Here is an 18950-nt window from a genome sequence, read left to right on the forward strand (position 1 = left end):
CTGACTTAAGCAAATATTTTAGAAATGTTAAACATATTGTTTAAACCAGGGGTCTCAAACACGCGGCCCGCAGGACACGAGTTTGAGGCCCCCGTCTTGATATGAAAGTTTAATGTTAGTGCGGCCCGTGCAAGTTTGATATGGATGCTGTATGGTATCATGTACCCAGAAAAAATTATTACGTTTGATTAATGTTCATGTTAAAGGTTAAATAACTGTTAATAGTTAACCTCCCTATCCATGTGGAAGTGGTAAGTTTTTGGCTATTGAAGTTTAAAGGAAATAACTTGAAGGCTACTGTTTAGGTCGCTAGCTCTCTTGTTTGCGAGTTAGCATGTGTCTCAAGACCCTGCAGTTGAGCAATATGTTGTAAATAAAAAGATTATAAATGTGACTATAGTCGTGTTTTGTCATGTCTACAGGGCTCTAATAATGCTTTAATTTTAATCTGAAAAAATATAAAAAAAATAGTTTTTATTATTTGCCGTTTTATTTTTATTATATTTATTTATTTATTACTAATTGATTGATTTTCTTTATTCTTGATTTGTTTATTTATTTTTCCATCTTATTTTGTGTAGTAAAATGAAAATTAAGATATTTGAGAACACTGGAATGTTTTATCAGAGCTTTTCTTGTGGAAAATCTGAACCAAAACAAAGTTTATTCATTTTTCTATTTTTAATAAATGCGTTTTTTGGGTTTTTTTTGGGGGGGAAACCTGATGCGGCCCAGTCTCACCCACACCCTAGCTCCAGTGGCCCCCAAGTAAATTGAGTTTGAGACCCCTGGTTTAAACCCTTGTTGCCTAGGAATGTAAGACCCTTGCTTGTAAGTGATATTTTATCTTCACTTTAAAGTACATAGTACTGTTAAATCTTAATTAACGTGTTTAAAACTACATCAAAATGTGTAACCTTTTATAAGCTTTTTAACTGTTGCCCTTCCCTTCCTGTCCATCTATTCTCTATGAAGCTTATCACCAGGGTTGCAGGTATGATGGAGTCTATCCCAGCCGTCTTGCAGGCAGGATGGAACAGGTGGAGAAAAGTGTCAGGTGTGATGTGTGATAGAAGAGTTTCAGCTAAAATGAAAGGAAGGGTACACAAAAGTGTGGTGAGACCAGCCATGTTTGGTTTAGAGACAGTGCCACTGAGGAAATGACAGGAAGCAGAACTGGAGGTAGCAGAGATGAGTGGGAAATGATTGGGAGTGACCAGGATGGATAGGATGAGGAAGGAGTACATCAGAGGGACATTACATGTTCGAGGCCTTGGAGATAAAGCCAGAGAGGCCAGACTGAGATGGTTGGGACATGTCCGGAGGAGAGATAGTGAATATATTGATAGAAGGATGCTGCGTTTAGAGCGACCCCTGAAAGTAAAAAAAGTAAATAGAACAATATAAATAATGTAACAATGAACAACAACATAAAAAATAATGAAAATAAAATGAAATGAAAAATATCAATCTCATCACACTAGTATGAGTCCGATACGGCTCCTACCCTTGGTATCCATACGATCGCTATTTGTCTTAATCTGCTCACCGCTTAGCTCTAATCCAAAAGTGTTACCATGACATCATCATCCCATCATTTGGGAAGTAAAAACACTCTCAGCCAATTTACTTCCAGCCAGAAAGCATTAAGTCTCCCTGTGGGTTATTAAAGGATTAGTACAGATATTTTTCATAAGGGCAGCACGTGTGTTAGTCAGTCCATGATGGTGTATTTAAGGACCGGTTGGGAACACCGTTCATCCACTGTTTACTGAATTGCACACACTCACAGAATGTGTGCCCTCCCCCATGGCTTCTCTCTTCATACTCGGTAAAACATCATCTCGGCCAAAAGACTAATTAGAATCCAAATATTGTGTGATGGTCCAGCAGCTCTCCATGGTGAGGAACATTGCCAGAAGCTCATGTGTGAGTTATGTGTGTTCGCTTCTCATAACGTGTGTGGACGCTACACCGAATGACACATTTGCTGAGCTCTGTGTTTTTGTTTGGGATCCACAGCAGGAAGTGAGTGAGGCGTGTTTTGGGGCCATCATGTGTGTCTTAAAAAGACCAGCATGTTGATCCTTCAGGCATTCAGGGAATTAGAGTGGAGCTGAGCTACAGATTACCCATAAGACACTGGGATACAGAGGGTGTCGTGGGTGTGTCTGTGGATCTTGCAGTGGAAAGACATTGACAAAGCATCACTGACACTTTTTTGAATCTAAACCTTAAATCAGGGTTTCTCAAAGGTTCTGGTTCTGCAAAACATGCTGGTTCTCTTCATGTCTAGTCAATATAGTAGCAAAGCTAACAAAATAATACCTCATCTTTTTTGGTCAAAATTACCACAAATATTTGACACCAATGGTATGTAATAACTTTTTGGTTCTAACTGTGAGATGGAAATACTGATTGTTATTTACCAACTATTTTTTTTCTTCTTTTTTTTCTTCTTTGCCTTTTTTCTCTCTTTTTACTCCTAGCTGTGAGGTCTGCATGCTAGCCACTCAACCACCGTGCAGCCCTACTTTCTTAATATTATAACATCATTTCTAAAAAAAAAAAAAACTTTTTTTGTATTACAACTCTTTGCTACTAAAATGACATTTCAACTTTTTTCAGTTAAGTTTATTCTTATAAAATTCCTATTTTATTCTATTTATTTTGACTTTATTCTCTTTATTTTTTTAATATTTCTAATCAGTTCCTTCTCGTAATCATGACTTTATTTCCATAATATTTTGCCTTTATTCACATTATCACAGCCGCAGTGTGTCCCTTTTTTGCCACTGAGAGGTTCGGCATGAGTTCTTCATTTTTTATTATTTTTTTTAATTTAATTTAATTTATTTTTTTGTTATTTACCAACTATTAACAATCCTTATGTGAAACATAAACATGTATTTACATGTATAACATGTAATACTTACAGTATCTTGCTGCATTTTGATTGAAAACATTAGTGAAACGTCTTTCCTAGGTGCATTAATAGTTCTGTCAACAACAGTAGCATAGAAACAAAGAACACTTCCAAGGTCCGCTATCATTGCGATGGCCGTGTCTTCCAGCACAAGACTTGTCAGGTTCAAAAGTGCTGACAGCAAACGGGCATCTTTGTAGCGAAAATTGAGAGCTAGGTATCCACTCTTCCGCCACTCCCCTTTCAGTGGCTTGAGGCCTTGTGAATGACGCTGAGACGTTGTGTTCGTGCAGTTTTTCGTGTTAGCTGCTACAATAACGATACTGCTATAGCTTAATATACAGGTCAGTTATGTAAATAGAACACTGTTGGGTTTTTTTAATATATGGTTTTATCATAAAAATAGGTGCCCCCCATGACATGCACCTCTCCTCTTTATGCTCCTAAGATTCAGTAATGGATTTTTGTCCTCTGGAAGGGACAAGCACAGCCTTAACAAGCCCAAGCTTGTGTGGGTGTTAAGCTTATGTAAAAACATTGCATCTATTGTGTGCCTGCCTCTTCCAATATCTTTTCTTCAGTCGTAGGTAACTGCTGGGCAACTCTGATTGTGCTATGTGAGTGTGTCGCAAAAAGTTTTGCGAAGCTTTAGACTGAAAATGCACTGAAATATTAGACTTAATTTGTAAGTGTAAAAATAATATCTAACAACGCTCTAAAATAATGTTTTATTCAATGATATAGAATATATTTCTACTGTATCCACTTATTGTGCTTTTTAAGATAGTATTTCAGTGTTGTTTGTGTATTTCAGTTTTTGTCAACTAACTTTTAACATAGATAAATAACATGTTTACAAAGTCCTCTGTGTTGAACATGAGGACTTACTACAATTGCATCTTCATAAAAAATTATGATGATATTGCATAAAAGCATGTGTGTAACTAAGACAGGTGTGAAACTAAGACTGCTGGGATAGGCTCCAGCATAGTGAGAATAAGCTTTATAGAAAATGTACAGATGGATCTCACTTGGAGCCCACCCGGAAGTCCTGGTAGAGGTCCACCAATGTACTCTCTTATGCAAAAAGTCCTTAATGAAGGGAAGGTGTCTTGTCCTCTGTAAATTTAATGAGTGATATATGCTGAAAAAGTATGTTAAATATGTTTTGCATAAATGAAAGTTATTTTTTTCATATGATAAAGCCAGGAGTTTTAAGCCCCATGAACACCCTTCCCATTTTTATTAAATAAATGATTTATTTTTATTAGCAATTACGTATTTTCGGGGTCTTATGGCAAACCGGGACCTTGGAATTGTCGTGAATTCCCCCCTTAAATAAAAACCAAATCATCATAAATAAATGGAAAAATTCCAATTAATTCATTTGATTGGTATCAGCCAAATTGAAGACATGGATGATTGGCAACATAAAACCCTGGTTGTAGCATACCTAGTCTTTATGCTTCACTGAAGTTTTTTTTTTTTGTCATGCGTTGGTATTTTGCACTTGCGGTGCTTGAGTACGCCATATTTGTACCTATACATTTTATACTTGTGTAATTGTTTTCACTCACTTTTATTTTTCTGGGTCTCGGAAGTTAAAGGATGATCACTCATGTGTTGACACTACTATAAAACTATTTTTATGAATATAAACGTTTGATCATGACCAATTTTTTGTGCGCGGCGAGGTGCACGCCTTGTGTTTTCTCAAGGTGTGCATGTGCTGGCTGTAATGACTCCCAATGTAAACAAACCACAGAGGGGCCGTGGCAGGCAGGGAGGTTGTTTTTGAGTCAACGAGGGACGTCAGCTGTGGTTTTCCAAACACAACGCTCTTCTTCAGGCAATATTTCCCAACATCTCACAGATACGTGATCATTCTCCACTTTGCTTTTCACACAATGTACACGTCAACACTGGAAACTTGTTTGCTGTGCGTTCACGTCGCTGCACACCACTCTGCTCTGCAGCCTCGTTTGACCACGTAGGACACATCAGTCCAAAGTGCAGCCTGGCACCGTTTGCCACCCTCAATATACTCTCCAAATAAATGTAAACATATTAGAACATTACAATCCAATATAATGGCACCTGCAAACTAAATTACAGTGGCACCCACACCTTTCAATTATTTTAAATGCGTAACCTGTAAAACAACACACAGACCGTATATTTTACACAACCACAAGGCAAGAAGTGAAAAATGTCTATCACAATGCTAGTATTGATCCAATAAGCCTTGTATTGGCACAATTTTGCAGTTACCGATCAGTTTTAGGACTCATTCACACAGTTCTTGACGTGCACTTCCTCTGACATTTCACTTCCTCTCAGCTCCATGTGAACAGTCAATAGTTAAACATGGAAATTGATTTTGTTTAATATGTAAGCAAGGATATCTGACTGTATTTGCCGACATGCTAGGCTGCACCGATTAATAGTAGAGCATGGCTCTTTCCTCGTGTTTGTAATCTGACTAGGTCAATATGTAACAACAGCATTCCACTTTGTGTGTGGTCAAGTCAATCACATGGTTACGTAGATGCGGTTGGTACGAGTAATTGGCACAAAGCTAATGAAAGTGACTGCTACAATCAAAAATGATATCCACTACAAAAGTACAAAAAGTTATTACAAATGTTATTATGCCCATCATTCATATTTATATCCCTTTACTGTGCATTATAACACAAGAAAACAAGTTAATTGGAGCTGTCATTGACTGATCGCCAGCCAATCACAGGGCACATATAGACAAACAACCATTCACACTCACATTCATACCTATGGACAATTTGGAGTCGCCAATTAACCTAGCATGTTTTTGGAATGTGGGAGGAAACCGGAGTACCCAGAGAAAACCCACGCATGCACGGGAAGAACATGCAAACCCCACACAGAGATGGCCGAGGGTGGATTTGAACCCTGGTCTCCTAGCTATGAATTCTGCGTGCTAACCACTAGACCACCATGCCGCCCCATAATCATCATTAACATCACAATTTTGTAGTTAACAATTTTTTTTTATTTTTTAAATTATTTAATTTTACAGACTTCATTGCTTCTTGTAGAGTGCTGTATCATTCCATCTGTTATTTTCTGAAATCCGCAGTATTTGTGCTTTTATTGTCAATTTATTAGCACATTTTTGTGACATTTACATATCATTGTCTGTATTGCATGTGTCTAATCTTGTGCATTAAAGTTCGTCAAAGTACAAATACTTTAGAGTTGAGACGAAACCCAGAGAAAACCCACACACGGAACACACAGAATCGAACCTATGTCTCCCGAGTGTCCTGAGCCTATAAATAGAATCACTGCTTTGTGTAGGTTTGTCCATTCTTGGCGTTATTTTTTGAGTGAACAATGTCCATGCTTGGCCACCAGGTAGGCGTGGATCAACACAGGAGTAAATGTGAATACAGGAAGAGGTCACAGTGGGGGTTCTGGACAGAGAGATAAGAATTGTTTATGTTTCTTGTCCCATTCGTCTCTCTTCAAGCACATTTGTCTTGACAGTAGAGAGAAAAGGCTCTTTGCCTCATTCGCTGTGCTTTTAAAGTGTATACAAGACTTGCTTTTGGGGGGCAATTAAACCGCAGCAATCTAGTAAAAACAGGAACATTTTTTTTCAATATGTTTGACAGAAGGCGGCACGGCGGATGAGTGGTTAGCACCCAGACCTCACAGCTAGGAAACCAGGGTTCAATTCCACCCTCGGCGTGGGTTTTCTCCGGGTACTCCGGTTTCCTCCCACATTCCAAAAACATGCTAGGTTAATTGGCGACTCCAAATTGTCCATAGGTATGAATGTGAGTGTGAATGGTTGTTTGTCTATATGTGCCCTGTGATTGGCTGGCGACCAGTCCAGGGTGTACCCCGCCTCTCGCCCAAAGACAGCTGGGATAGGCTCCAGCACCCCCGCGACCCTCGTGAGGAAAAGCGCTTGAAAATGAATGAATGAATGTTTGATAGAGGGCGGCACGGCGGTCAAGTGGTTAGCATGCAGACCTCACAGCTAGGAGACCAGGGTTCAATTCCACCCTCGGCGTGGGTTTTCTCCAGGTACTCCGGTTTCCTCCCACATTCCAAAAACATGCTAGTTTAATTGGCGACTCCAAATTGTCCATAGGTATGAATGTGAGTGTGAATGGTTGTTTGTCTATATGTGCCCTGTGATTGGCTGGCGATCAGTCCAGGGTGTACCCCGCCTCTCGCCCAAAGACAGCTGGGATAGGCTCCAGCACCCCCGCGACCCTCGTGAGGAAAAGCGCTTGAAAATGAATGAATGAATGTTTGATAGAGGGCGGCACGGCGGTCGAGTGGTTAGCATGCAGACCTCACAGCTAGGAGACCAGGGTTCAATTCCACCCTCGGCCATCTTTGTGAGTTTTCATGTTCTCCCGTGCATGCATGGGTTTTCTTCGGGTACTCCGGTTTCCTCCAAATTGTCCATAGGTATGAATGTGAGTGTGAATGGTTGTTTGTCTATATGTGCCCTGTGATTGGCTGGCGACCAGTCCAGGGTGTACCCCGCCTCTCGCCCAAAGACAGCTGGGATAGGCTCCAGCACCCCAGCAAACCTCGTGAGGAAAAAGCAGTAGAAAATGAATGAAGGAATGTTTGATAGAATGATAATTGAAAATGTTGTACTATGCATGCCAGTACCAAAATATTAATATTGATTAAAATTTTAAGTTTGTTGTGTAAATTTAGGACTGTATGGACTTTTTCATGGAAATTTGTCCAAGCTAAAAGTCACCATATTACTGTTTTTGTTATTGGGAATTTTGCTCTTCACTTCACGATATTATGATGTATTTAGTACAGTAGTTTGATGTGACTTCAAACATACAACAGGTACAGAATAACTATTAAACTGATGTTTTCTCCACTGGTAGAGACATCGATATTCTCCTATTTCACGTCACCATATAAAGTAACCCCCCCCCCAGGTAATAAAAGTGCTTTTCTTTATGAGCTTGTTTGATCTTCAGCCAACTGATGCACCACACGTTTAACTCCTATTTTCATTGAAAGTTCATGACTTCTGTCAGACTGACAGCACCTTTAAGCACTCTGCCATGAGGGACAGTTTCCCATGGTGCTTTGTGTTTGCTTCCTCGCCTGCAGCAATATAATGACAAGCAAGGACCACCCATGTCTGTTTTGGTTTGAGTGTTATTAAAGGAATTCCCCTTGCTCCTCTCTGTGTGTATAAACGCACACTTTTTTAAAGGCTTTTTCCTCAAACCTCGATTTTTTTAAAAGAGAAAAGATTAGATAAGATAAGATAAGATAAGATATGCCTTTATTCGTACCTCAGTGGGGCAATTTGCATTGCACAGCAGCAAATAAACAATATAAACAACACAAGTATTAACAAATCACCAATTTTACCCAGAGTTATATACAAATACAGTTTGCAGATAATATGAAATATAGATGAAATATATGACCAGTCTATACACTATCTTGCTTGTGAGTTAATATAAGGCATTATAGAAATACTTCACTTAGAACTTAATATATTGCACTTAGAGCCTTAATATTGCACATGGAGCTTGATCAGATATTGCACAGTGAATGGAGTCTGGAGTTACTATACTGAATATAAAAAAGAATGATAAAAACCTCATATTCGGTAGTATTTTGTACAAATATACATGTATTCAAAGTTGAATCTTGCTATCATTACAAATCAAGGTACTTGAAAACTTGAGAAAACCCACACACATACTAACCATTTGGTATATCCGTAGTATCTAGTCATCTAAAATTGTCTTAGTTGTGTTTTTCTTTAAATTTTCCAGTTGTATTTTGTTTTTCCACAAAATGCTGTTAATGGCCTGCGAGTGCCACAGTTTGACCATCCCTGCTTTAAATATTTGACAGGAAGGGGGTAGTGTTAACAAATGAGTGTGTCCATGCTGTGTTTCCATAGCACTATCAGTAAATGGCCCGCTATAAGCAAAGGCTGGATGCAGGCTTCCACAGAGGTGCGCATAAACGTATTAAGGAGGTGCGCTCCGGCGGCAAGCCTCTTGTAAGTGCTTGTTGATTACACAATAAATGTTTGACAAGAGAAACACTTCATTGTTTTCTCTTTTAATGGCCGTTTACAGGAATTTGGAGCAGATGTAAAAAAAAAAAAATCTATCCTGCAACTCTCCAATTATTTCCCTGATAACAAGCTAGTTAGCTAAGTCAGTTAGCTACAAGTACATCTTGTACTGCGAGAGTTGCCGAGAGTTTTGCACTGTGTTAATTTGATTTAAGGATCTTGTTCCAATTTTTGCACATTTTCTTAAAATTTGTTTTACATTTATAGAATGTGACAGCTGGTTGATTTTCCAGTTGGTATATTTGGACCACTGCAATAACATTAGAATTAACGGGTTGATATAGGTACGTACATCTATGAAGAGAAGAGAATGTGAGCCACTCACAAAAGCTCAGATTTTCACAATTACACATGCTGGTAAGAAACCACATCTGGCTCGACTGATTTCCATGCATGCAAACTATAGTTCCAAGTGTTTTTTTCTTCAAGTTTGATGCCTGACATATGTTTGAAACATGTTAAGCATCTGGGCTGAGTATCTTGAATTGTACACTGAGGTTTTATTGTCTCTTAATGCAAAATGGGATGCAGATTATTCATTCTTCCAGTTTCAGAGTCTGCAGACTCAAACTTTTCCACTGAGGGCCACATACTGAAAAAATGAATAAAATGCCACTTTGATATTTTACAAGCCTGCAAACTGCATCTCAGCTTTCTGAAAAAACATTACCTACTGTCTCCATGCAGATTGTTTATAAGTTTATAAGCATATTAACTAATAATAGAAAAGTCTGACAGTAGCTTTTGTTTTCTACTGCTGCTGTCTGGAGTTAAGCCTTCACAACTGACTCATTCACACACACACACACACACACACGTCTGCAGATAAACAAGTTGTGTTTATATGCCACTGTCCCAACCTGCACACACACATAAACATGCTAGCACACGCTGGGAAAGGCAACAAATACATGGAGTGTGTCTGTGGTGCCACACCACCACAACACTCATGCCATGACTTGTTGGACTGAATAAACATGGAGTCTAACACAGTTGCCGAAGATTAGAACGAGCATCGACTTTTTCAGCAGTCTACTCAATGCAATGCAGTGTGCATCAACATGGAAATGAATGAAAATGAATCAAAAGAAACAGTGTGATATACATATATAAATATATGACTGTGACATGGGTTTCCTCAATTTCTGCATATTTTTGCTTCAATAATGTTTAACATAAATTGAACAATTTTCTGTAGAAATTAGCTTTATAGGTGAATGCAAGCTAAGGCAAAATTCTACGAAACATTTTAGTTAACCGGAAAACAAAAATGATAATAACAATAATAATATTACAATGATAACGGCAAAACAAGACAGTGGCATGAACATGATTATATCTTGCAAAAAGGGGTAGGCCTTTATAATATTTTGCTTCAGCCTACTCCTTTTTGGTCTTGTGATCAGAAAGCTGAATACATATGTAAATAATGGAAATTTTGATTGATGTAAGAAATGCACTGTAATGTTTCATATATTTGCCCAAATAAAAATGAAAAAAAAAAACACATGCTAACCAGGGTAGACATTAACCAAGATTTCTCTATGGAAGAACGGCAGTGAAAAGCACCTTCCAGCTCATTCAGTGCAATGCAGTGTGCAGTATTCAGGCACGCTCGTGGCAGATTACGAATGAAATGTAGTTTCATGTAGTTTTTTGCCGCTGCACGGTAGTTGTGTGGTTAACGCGCAGAGACCCGGGTTCAATTCCACCCTCGGCCATCTCTGTGTGGAGTTTGCATGTTCTCCTCGTGCATGCGGGGGTTTTCTCCGGGTACGCCGGTTTCCTCCCACATTCAAAAAACATGCTAGGTTAATTGTCCATAGGTATGAATGTGAGTGTGAATGGTTGTTTGTCTATATGTGCCTTGTGATTGGCTGGCGACCAGTCCAGGGTGTACCCCGCCTCTCGCCCGAAGACAGCTGGGATAGGCTCCAGCACTCCCCGCGGTACAAAATGAGTAAATGAATGTACTTTCATGCCTCAACCTCCTGACTGCACGTCACTGCTCCAGTACTGTGAGTACTTCATTTTCCACGCTGAGTTCAGATGATTTTGGTGGCTGGTGACTGGAAGCAGACTGTGGTCCAGTAAACGATATGTTTGCCTTTAGTGAGTTCTTTCCTGAAAGCGGGTCAGCTGCTGAGAACAGCTCCCGAGATCCACTTGGGAACAACATACAGTATTCACACACTGCTTTTTTTCTGCTGCTAATCTGAGCCAGATGGACTCACCTTACGTGTGATCAAGAACAAACCGTTTGGACTTCAGGCCACTAAGTAGTACTTTATATTCAGTGTGAAGCCATCTGCTGCTAGTAGTAAAATAAATTATATAAAATAAAAAAATGTGGAAATTAGGTTATACCTCCATTCTTTGTTGTTCCTAAAATGTCGACACTACTGTGGCTCATTCTAGGGCCTAGAATGAGCTTCAGTCCTTTTTTGGAACTTGTGTCTGTTCAGCTGTGTGGCGGTGCACCGAACTCACGTTCCAAACCACTGTCCCACCCGACCACGCTGACCCCGAGCGACCCGCCATGACGGGCAGCCAACAGCAGCACAAATCACAGCTGCTACATGCCTCATTCACCCTCCATGTCTGCATGAGTCAGGGCACGGCTCACGTGGGAAGATTTGGTTATGTGGAGCTTTTAGGAAGCCGCACCTTTACCTTTATATTATTATTATATATTTATCACTCCAAAAAGTTACATTTTGTTTGTTTCTTTCAGCTTTTTCCTGATTACGGAGTCGCCACACTGGATCATTGAATTTTTTAAAGTAACTTTTCCCCTCAGTACCAAACCTTGCTGCCCAAAGTGACGTACTGCCTGGTGAATTATTGCATGGAGGTTGGAACCTGAAGGTAGCTGCAGGGATCCCAATGACAGATTGAGAGATTCGATCAGTGCTTGTTCTTCTTTTCAGATGATATGTTTATGTCAGCAGCACATTCCCACTGCCATTTATTCAGCTGACAAGTCAGCGGTTTTCATGTCCGTATGCTGACTTACATCCTCTGTGGCGATTATCTTTCCCACGTGTTCAAAGATTGATGAGGGCATTCCAATCGAATACCACGCCAAACTACATGTACACAGAATTCCTTATATTTTGTTGCCAACTCAGACTGACTTATTTTTCTTATCAGATGTACATGTTTAGCAAACGTGTTCGCTGAAAAGGGTGGGGATTCGTCTTCTGTATAATGATGATTGATTTACAATCCGAGTAGAGTACTTAAAGGCATCACTCTTCCACAAACAAGCTTGATATTTCCTCTCTCACATACAGTATTGCTCAGCTTGGATATTCAAATGACAATGTGATGAGTGACAAGCTGCCTACAGAGAGCATGTAGCTACTTGTATACATCATATTCATTGTCTAAAGTAAAACATGTACTGGATTAGTGCATTCGTTTTTACAATGTTTCAACAATCTCTTATATAATGGTAATATGTCAACGATAAAGAATATGTATGTTAATAACAAAACTTACTTTGGCTGACACTGTCAGGTAGTCGTAATCCAGGTAGATTCAATGGTGTAGAACTGTCAGTATAACATTCATTCATTCATTTTGTACAGCTTATCCTCACCGGGGTCGTGGGGGTGCTGGAGCCTATCCCAGCTGTCTTCAGGTGAGACTGGTCGCCAGCCAATCACAGGGCACATATAGACAAACAACCATTCACACTCACATTCATACCTATGGACAATTTGGAGTCGCCAATTAACCTAGCATGTTTTTGGAATGTGGGAGGAAACCGGAGTACCCGGAGAAAACCCACGCATGCACGGGGAGAACATGCAAATTCCACACAGAGATGGCCGAAGGTGGTATCATACTCGGGTCTGCTAGCTGTGTGGCCTGTGCGCAAACCACACAACCACCGTGCAGCCTATTACAATTATGAAGAACCTAAATAATACTTTTGTTTTCATTTCATTCATTCATTCATTTTCTACTGTGTTTCCTCATGAGGATTGCAGGGGTGCAGGAGCTGGTTGCCAGCCAATCACAGGGCACATATAGACAAACAACCATTCACACTCACATTCATACCTATGGACAATTTGGAGTTGTTTTCATTTAAGTATGAAAAAACAAGAAATCCAAGGCAAATGTAAAATTTGTAGGGATGCTCCAATCTATCGGCCACCAATCAGTATTTCCTTAAAAAAAATATGCATATGTGTTTCAAAGCTGATCACAAAAAGCAGCACCCTTATTATAAATATCTATATCTAGAATTATGTTTTTTTTATTTTTTTACTAACAAGAAGTGGTGTTAGATGAAAACATGACAGGATTGAATAGACATAAACAAAGTGAGAGTTTATTTGAAAAAACCTACCAGTGAGCAGGTTAGGTTCACAGAGTAAGTTGCCATAGTAACTGACTGAGTTAGAATTACCTCTCTTTCTGGAAAAGGATTCCTGACTTCCCCTCATCTTATCTACATGAAATCATCCGTCTGGTTTGTGTTGTGGATTCATGTATTGATGACCCTCAGCCTGGTGTCCAAAAAAAACACCCTCCGCTTTTTGAATGTTTCTTCCATATGTGACGATGTGACATGTGGCTCCATTTAACACGAGACACATAAAACAACAAGCTGGGAAATTGAAAGAGTGTGACTTTGCTGCTCTGCAACGGACGCACACCATTTTGACGCAGGCCTTTCTTGTGTGGGTTAAAATGAATATAGACTTAGACTTTCTTTATTGTCATTGCACAATAATACGAAACGAAATGTTGTTGCTTGGCTCCTGTGTAATAATAAAAAAAAATAAAAAATAAAAAATAAAAAATAAAAAATAAAAAATAAAAAATAAAAAATAAAAAATAAAAAATAAAAAATAAAAAATAAAAAATAAAAAATAAAAAATAAAAAATAAAAAATAAAAAATAAAAAATAAAAAATAAAAAATAAAAAATAAAAAATAAAAAACAGTATTTTTTACAAATAAATTAAAATAATTTACAATAAATAACAATAATTTTAAGTTTTGGTTGTGCATGTGGGCAGGTAGAGGGGCTTATTTGGCATTCAGCAGTCTGTCACTATATGCGTTACATTAACGCCCAGTTTGGACTTTTAGGAAAAACAATCCGACTGCACTTACGAAATAACAAACAAGAAACAGACTGTGTACATATATTTATACTGTTATTCTGTATAATTTTTTAATAGATGTGTCTGCACCAACTATACCAAAACAAATTCCTAATATGTATTTGATCATACCTGGCAATAAACCCTTTTCTGATTCTGATTTTCTGATTCTGATTCTGATTCTGATGGCTAGGGGGAAATAGATGTTAGATGTTTGTTTGTGTGTTTGTTTGTTTACAACAGCATGCATTGATTGTTTTGGTATTCCATGCTCTTTGATGGACCTGCTTATATTTTGGAGGTCAAAGTTTTTGAACTGGTATTTGAGTCATCTGTGTGCAGTGGATACTCCTCCTGACACCTCGTAGGTCGGCAGTCTGTTAACAAGAGTCCCTCAATGATAAACAGTCATAAAACGCTCAGGATTCAGTTGCACAAACACAAACAGCTCTTCAATGGACACCAAGAACCGGTATCATGTTTTGTATTAGTACACCTTTGTCTTCTTATTATTCTCACTTAGTCATCCTGCTGCTTTTGAGTTTGATTGAAGTGTTGGATGCATGCCCTCACATCACCCTTCACATGAAACGTACAACAGAGTGGATTAGACAGCGTCAAGTCTCTGCTTCACGGTCAGGTGACTTTTTAAAAATAAAACATTAACTGGCAATTACCCCCCTCAAACCACAACGGGGGGGTTGGTTGTGACTTAGCAGTGCAATGATTGATTGGTGTGTTTATATTTTATTTTGGCCCGACAGGAATCTCCCAACTTGAAGTCTCCAACTCCTAGCAGATGGCAGAGGCAGTCCTTTGAAGGAAGACCGTCATTAACCTTTGCAGCAGAATAACAAAGTGGGACACGGGGGCACTGCGGCCTAGCTGGGTCCGCTTTGATGTGGTTTCTGTGTTTGCTCCATCATGGTTTGGATTGGGGGTGGTGAACTGAGGGGCACGTTTCGCCCCTTGGGCTTTTTCCCCAGCAGTAAACAGAGAAGCTTCATCAGCTAGTTCATCAGTTATAGAATCAGGTCTTGAACTACTCCAAAGAAAATGCTTCTTTGGGTCTTTACCTGGACATATGCGTAACTCCAGTGAGTTCTGTTGGGATTTGGGCAGGCAGAACTGAGAATAGCTGCTTGCTTACTTTGAGGCAAAGCTGATGACAGCAGGACTGCTGAGCCAGACTCTGCATGCCAAAGAGCTAACATGCCATGGAAGAACTTGTAAGGTTAAAGACTGTAATTTTCTGATGAGCTGTCATGATAAAGAGCCTTTTTGTCATTATGGGACAGTTTTACCTAAAGGCTAAGACTCATACCGTCATAGAATGAATTATAGTGACACCAATGGACTGTTCTAATAATCGCAAATGTATTCTTGTAAAGGTCACATAATCAATTATCAAATAACTGAGGAGTTGACTGTGTGGAAATCTGTGAAGCAGTTGAAGTAAAATGGAGTGCACTACTTGGCCGCAACCCATAGAGATACCGATGATTCAGGCTTGTAGGAAACACACTTTCCTTTTTCTGGTTCCACCTTTCTGAGCACACAGACTGGCTTGGGTTGGGTCAAACTTCAGACCTCTTCATTTGGCACCCAATTTTGACCCAAATCACAGTAAAGTCACAGTAAAATTATTTTTCAAATGTATTATTTTTCAAATTTTTTATGAAAAAACATGATTGCTTTTTAAAGTAAGTTTTTATAGTATATAAAAAATAATACATAATATAATATATATATAATATAAAATAAAAAAATAAATTTGTATATATTTTTTATATATTATTATTTTTACATTTTTTATAATATAAAAACTTACTTTAAAAAGCAATCATGTTTTTTCATGAAAAAAAAAGAATTAATTTTATTTGAAAAATAATACATTTGAAAAATAATTTGACTGTGACTTTACTGTGATTTGGACATCAGGGTCAAATTAAATATATATAAAAAATATTTTATTTTATATTATATATATTATATTATGTATTATTTTAATTATACAATAATTAATTAATGGTTGAAATAATTAATTATGTTTTTCTGGGTCTTTGTAGATCCTCAGTCTTCCAAGTCATGGTAATCAACAAAGGTTGTATCAAGGCAACTTGATTGAAGACTTTACATCTTTTATTCAAAAAGTTTAAATGTGGAATCTCTTGGGAATAGTATGACAATAGGCCGTTCATTGCCTACTGGGAAGTGGCCACATTTCCTGTGGAATAGGATAAGCAAATATTAGGCGATTACCCAAACCACCTCCTGTTTAGAGTAGGACTTTGTACTATAGCTTGACATAAATTATTTCTACATCGGCAAGACCAAGCAACCATTATACAAATGCGCAAAAAAATGCACTAAGCATTTAATAAAATAAAAAAAATAATAAAATTGTATCACAAAAGGAAGGAACATTCCATTGAGGACAACAATGTGAATAGAGAGGATCGATTAAGAAAGGCTGTCTTATTGTCTGCTTATATGTCCCCCAAATATTGTCTCATTCCATCGGAAGTGTGGCCACAAAAGGGACGTTTCTCTACCAAGCAGGCAAACGAGCTATTGTTATGCAGGGCAGTCTTCCCCAGCCACGCCTGGCAACAACAACATAATCTCTACTGGGACCACCCTCAGGGGACATACTCACCAGAGACTAAATAGGGAATATGATCTAATAAGTACTGGAAATGATAACATAATTTCCATCATTTACATTTGCATATTTCTCCCAAACACAGTGGAGAACTGCAGTATTTGTAAATAACGTACAATGCCCACAAAATAATCACTTCATACCTCCGACATTTATGTGCAATCCTCACATGCCACATTTTCCGGTGGGTTTTGTTTTTACTGCAGCAGTCAGATTAAAGACTGCAAAACTCCAAAAGAGTCCATCAAGCAGTCTGAGCTAGAGGCTATTTTGACTCTCAGCGGTGGCTCTTTAATTTGCTGGAGTTTTATGAGAGCTCCATCACCAGCAGACCGTAGAAAAAGCAGCGCTGTTTCTGCGCTCATTAGGCTTGTGGTGCAGCTTTCCACACGAGCGACTGAAATGTTGCAGTTCTTTGCGTGCACCTTCCATGAGCTCTTTATTGTTCGCTTGGCTGCAGTGTGTGACATTCACTTACTGGGATGTTGCTTTAACATGGAACCGGAATGGGGCAGAAAATATGTAAGAAATTCATGAGCGGTTAATGCTAAACAAACCTTCCATGTGGATTCTTTCCACTGGCTTTTTTTTGACTCCTTGAGTGTTAAGTTGGCAGTTATGTCGATTTCATGTAGGAAATTTCAATCTTTTTTATTAATGGTACAAATTTGTTGATAAAATTCAAGTGAATATCGCACCTGAATGAAAGAATAACTTAAATAACTATCCATAAGCTGCTTAAAGTCTTACACAGGAACAGTATTTCCCCCCTCCAACTTCTCCATGTGCCTTTTAACAGGCTGAAGGAACAATGTGGCCCTTGTGAAGGCTTTCCATGAGTTTTTTTTTTGTTGTTGTTAAAGACGTGGCATTTCACAGAATCGGCTTCCTTTCACTGCTTTACAATGGAAATGGATTTTATGTGTACTTTAAGTACTTGACAGTGTGCTGTGGGAGTTCTAAAGAGTTTACACGTTCACTTGATTGGGTATCCAAACGTACAAATAGACTGACAACATTTGACAACTTTTAAAGTATGGACTTCCTTCCCCCGTCTCAGTGTGAAAGCCTTTCAAAGCATTGTGTCCACAGAGGGCATGGAAGTAAGTAAGTGGGCGTGGGGAGAACAGTAGTTGGAAGTTGTGGACAGACTGCTGTTCTCGTCCATTTGTTGTATATATGTTGCATGTTGGGCTGCACGGTGGATAAGCGGTAGAAAATGAATGAATGAACGCTTAATGCCAGGTGTTTCCATGGCGATGAAGATGGCGTCACAGACGATATCCACTGTCAGGAACTCCCCATCCAACCTCAATTGGAGAGGCGGGCATTGTGAATTGCAGCGTTGTCCTGTTGAAAAACCCAGTCATTACCACACAGTTGAGAGCCTTCGGTCATGAGGGATGCAACATCTGCAACATCTCAACATAGTCATCTGCTGTTTGACGCCCCTGCACAACCAAAAGCTCCATTGTTCCATTGAAGGAAAAAGCATCAGAGATCATGATAGCGTCCTTTCTACCGTTCCGTGTGGAGAATATCTCAGGTGGGATCTCCTAATGCAAATAGTAATGGGGCAATTGAATTAATGAAAATTAATAAACATTAATTTAGTTAATTAATTTAGTGACAGTGTCAGTCAAAACTCAGCATTATGATTTTTTGTACATATCATTTTTACTCGTCTAGTATTGAGTCCTGTTTTATTACTATACATGTGTGTATTATTGAAATTGTGACATATACTGTAGTACAAATTGGAAAGTGACATCAGGTAGTGTGATGGGGAACGTGAGGATATGAGTGAGAGTTGGTGCGACCAGCAAAGACTCAGAGTGGGGGGCAGTGCCCTTTTGCTTGCTCTCTGCTCTTTTTATAACTCCTGGTGGGTTCAAGGAAATAGGCTCCTGCTCAGCGTTGTGTTACCAGGAAGAATGTACTCATGTGAGCTTACATCAGGGACCATTTGGGGGCGAGTATTGCAGTGAGTACAGTGGCACACCCTCAGGGCTGGACGACGAGGCACAGCTTTAAAGGAAGGTTTATTTTGCTGCATCATTGTCTGCAAATGCACTTTCTTTGATTCTCAGTGGCTGCGGGA

The sequence above is a fragment of the Doryrhamphus excisus genome, linkage group LG3, assembly GCF_037039965.1.
Source record: "Doryrhamphus excisus strain RoL-2023G ecotype Guam linkage group LG3, RoL_Dexc_Guam_v1.1, whole genome shotgun sequence".
In the NCBI taxonomy this organism is placed as follows: Eukaryota; Metazoa; Chordata; class Actinopteri; order Syngnathiformes; family Syngnathidae; genus Doryrhamphus; species Doryrhamphus excisus.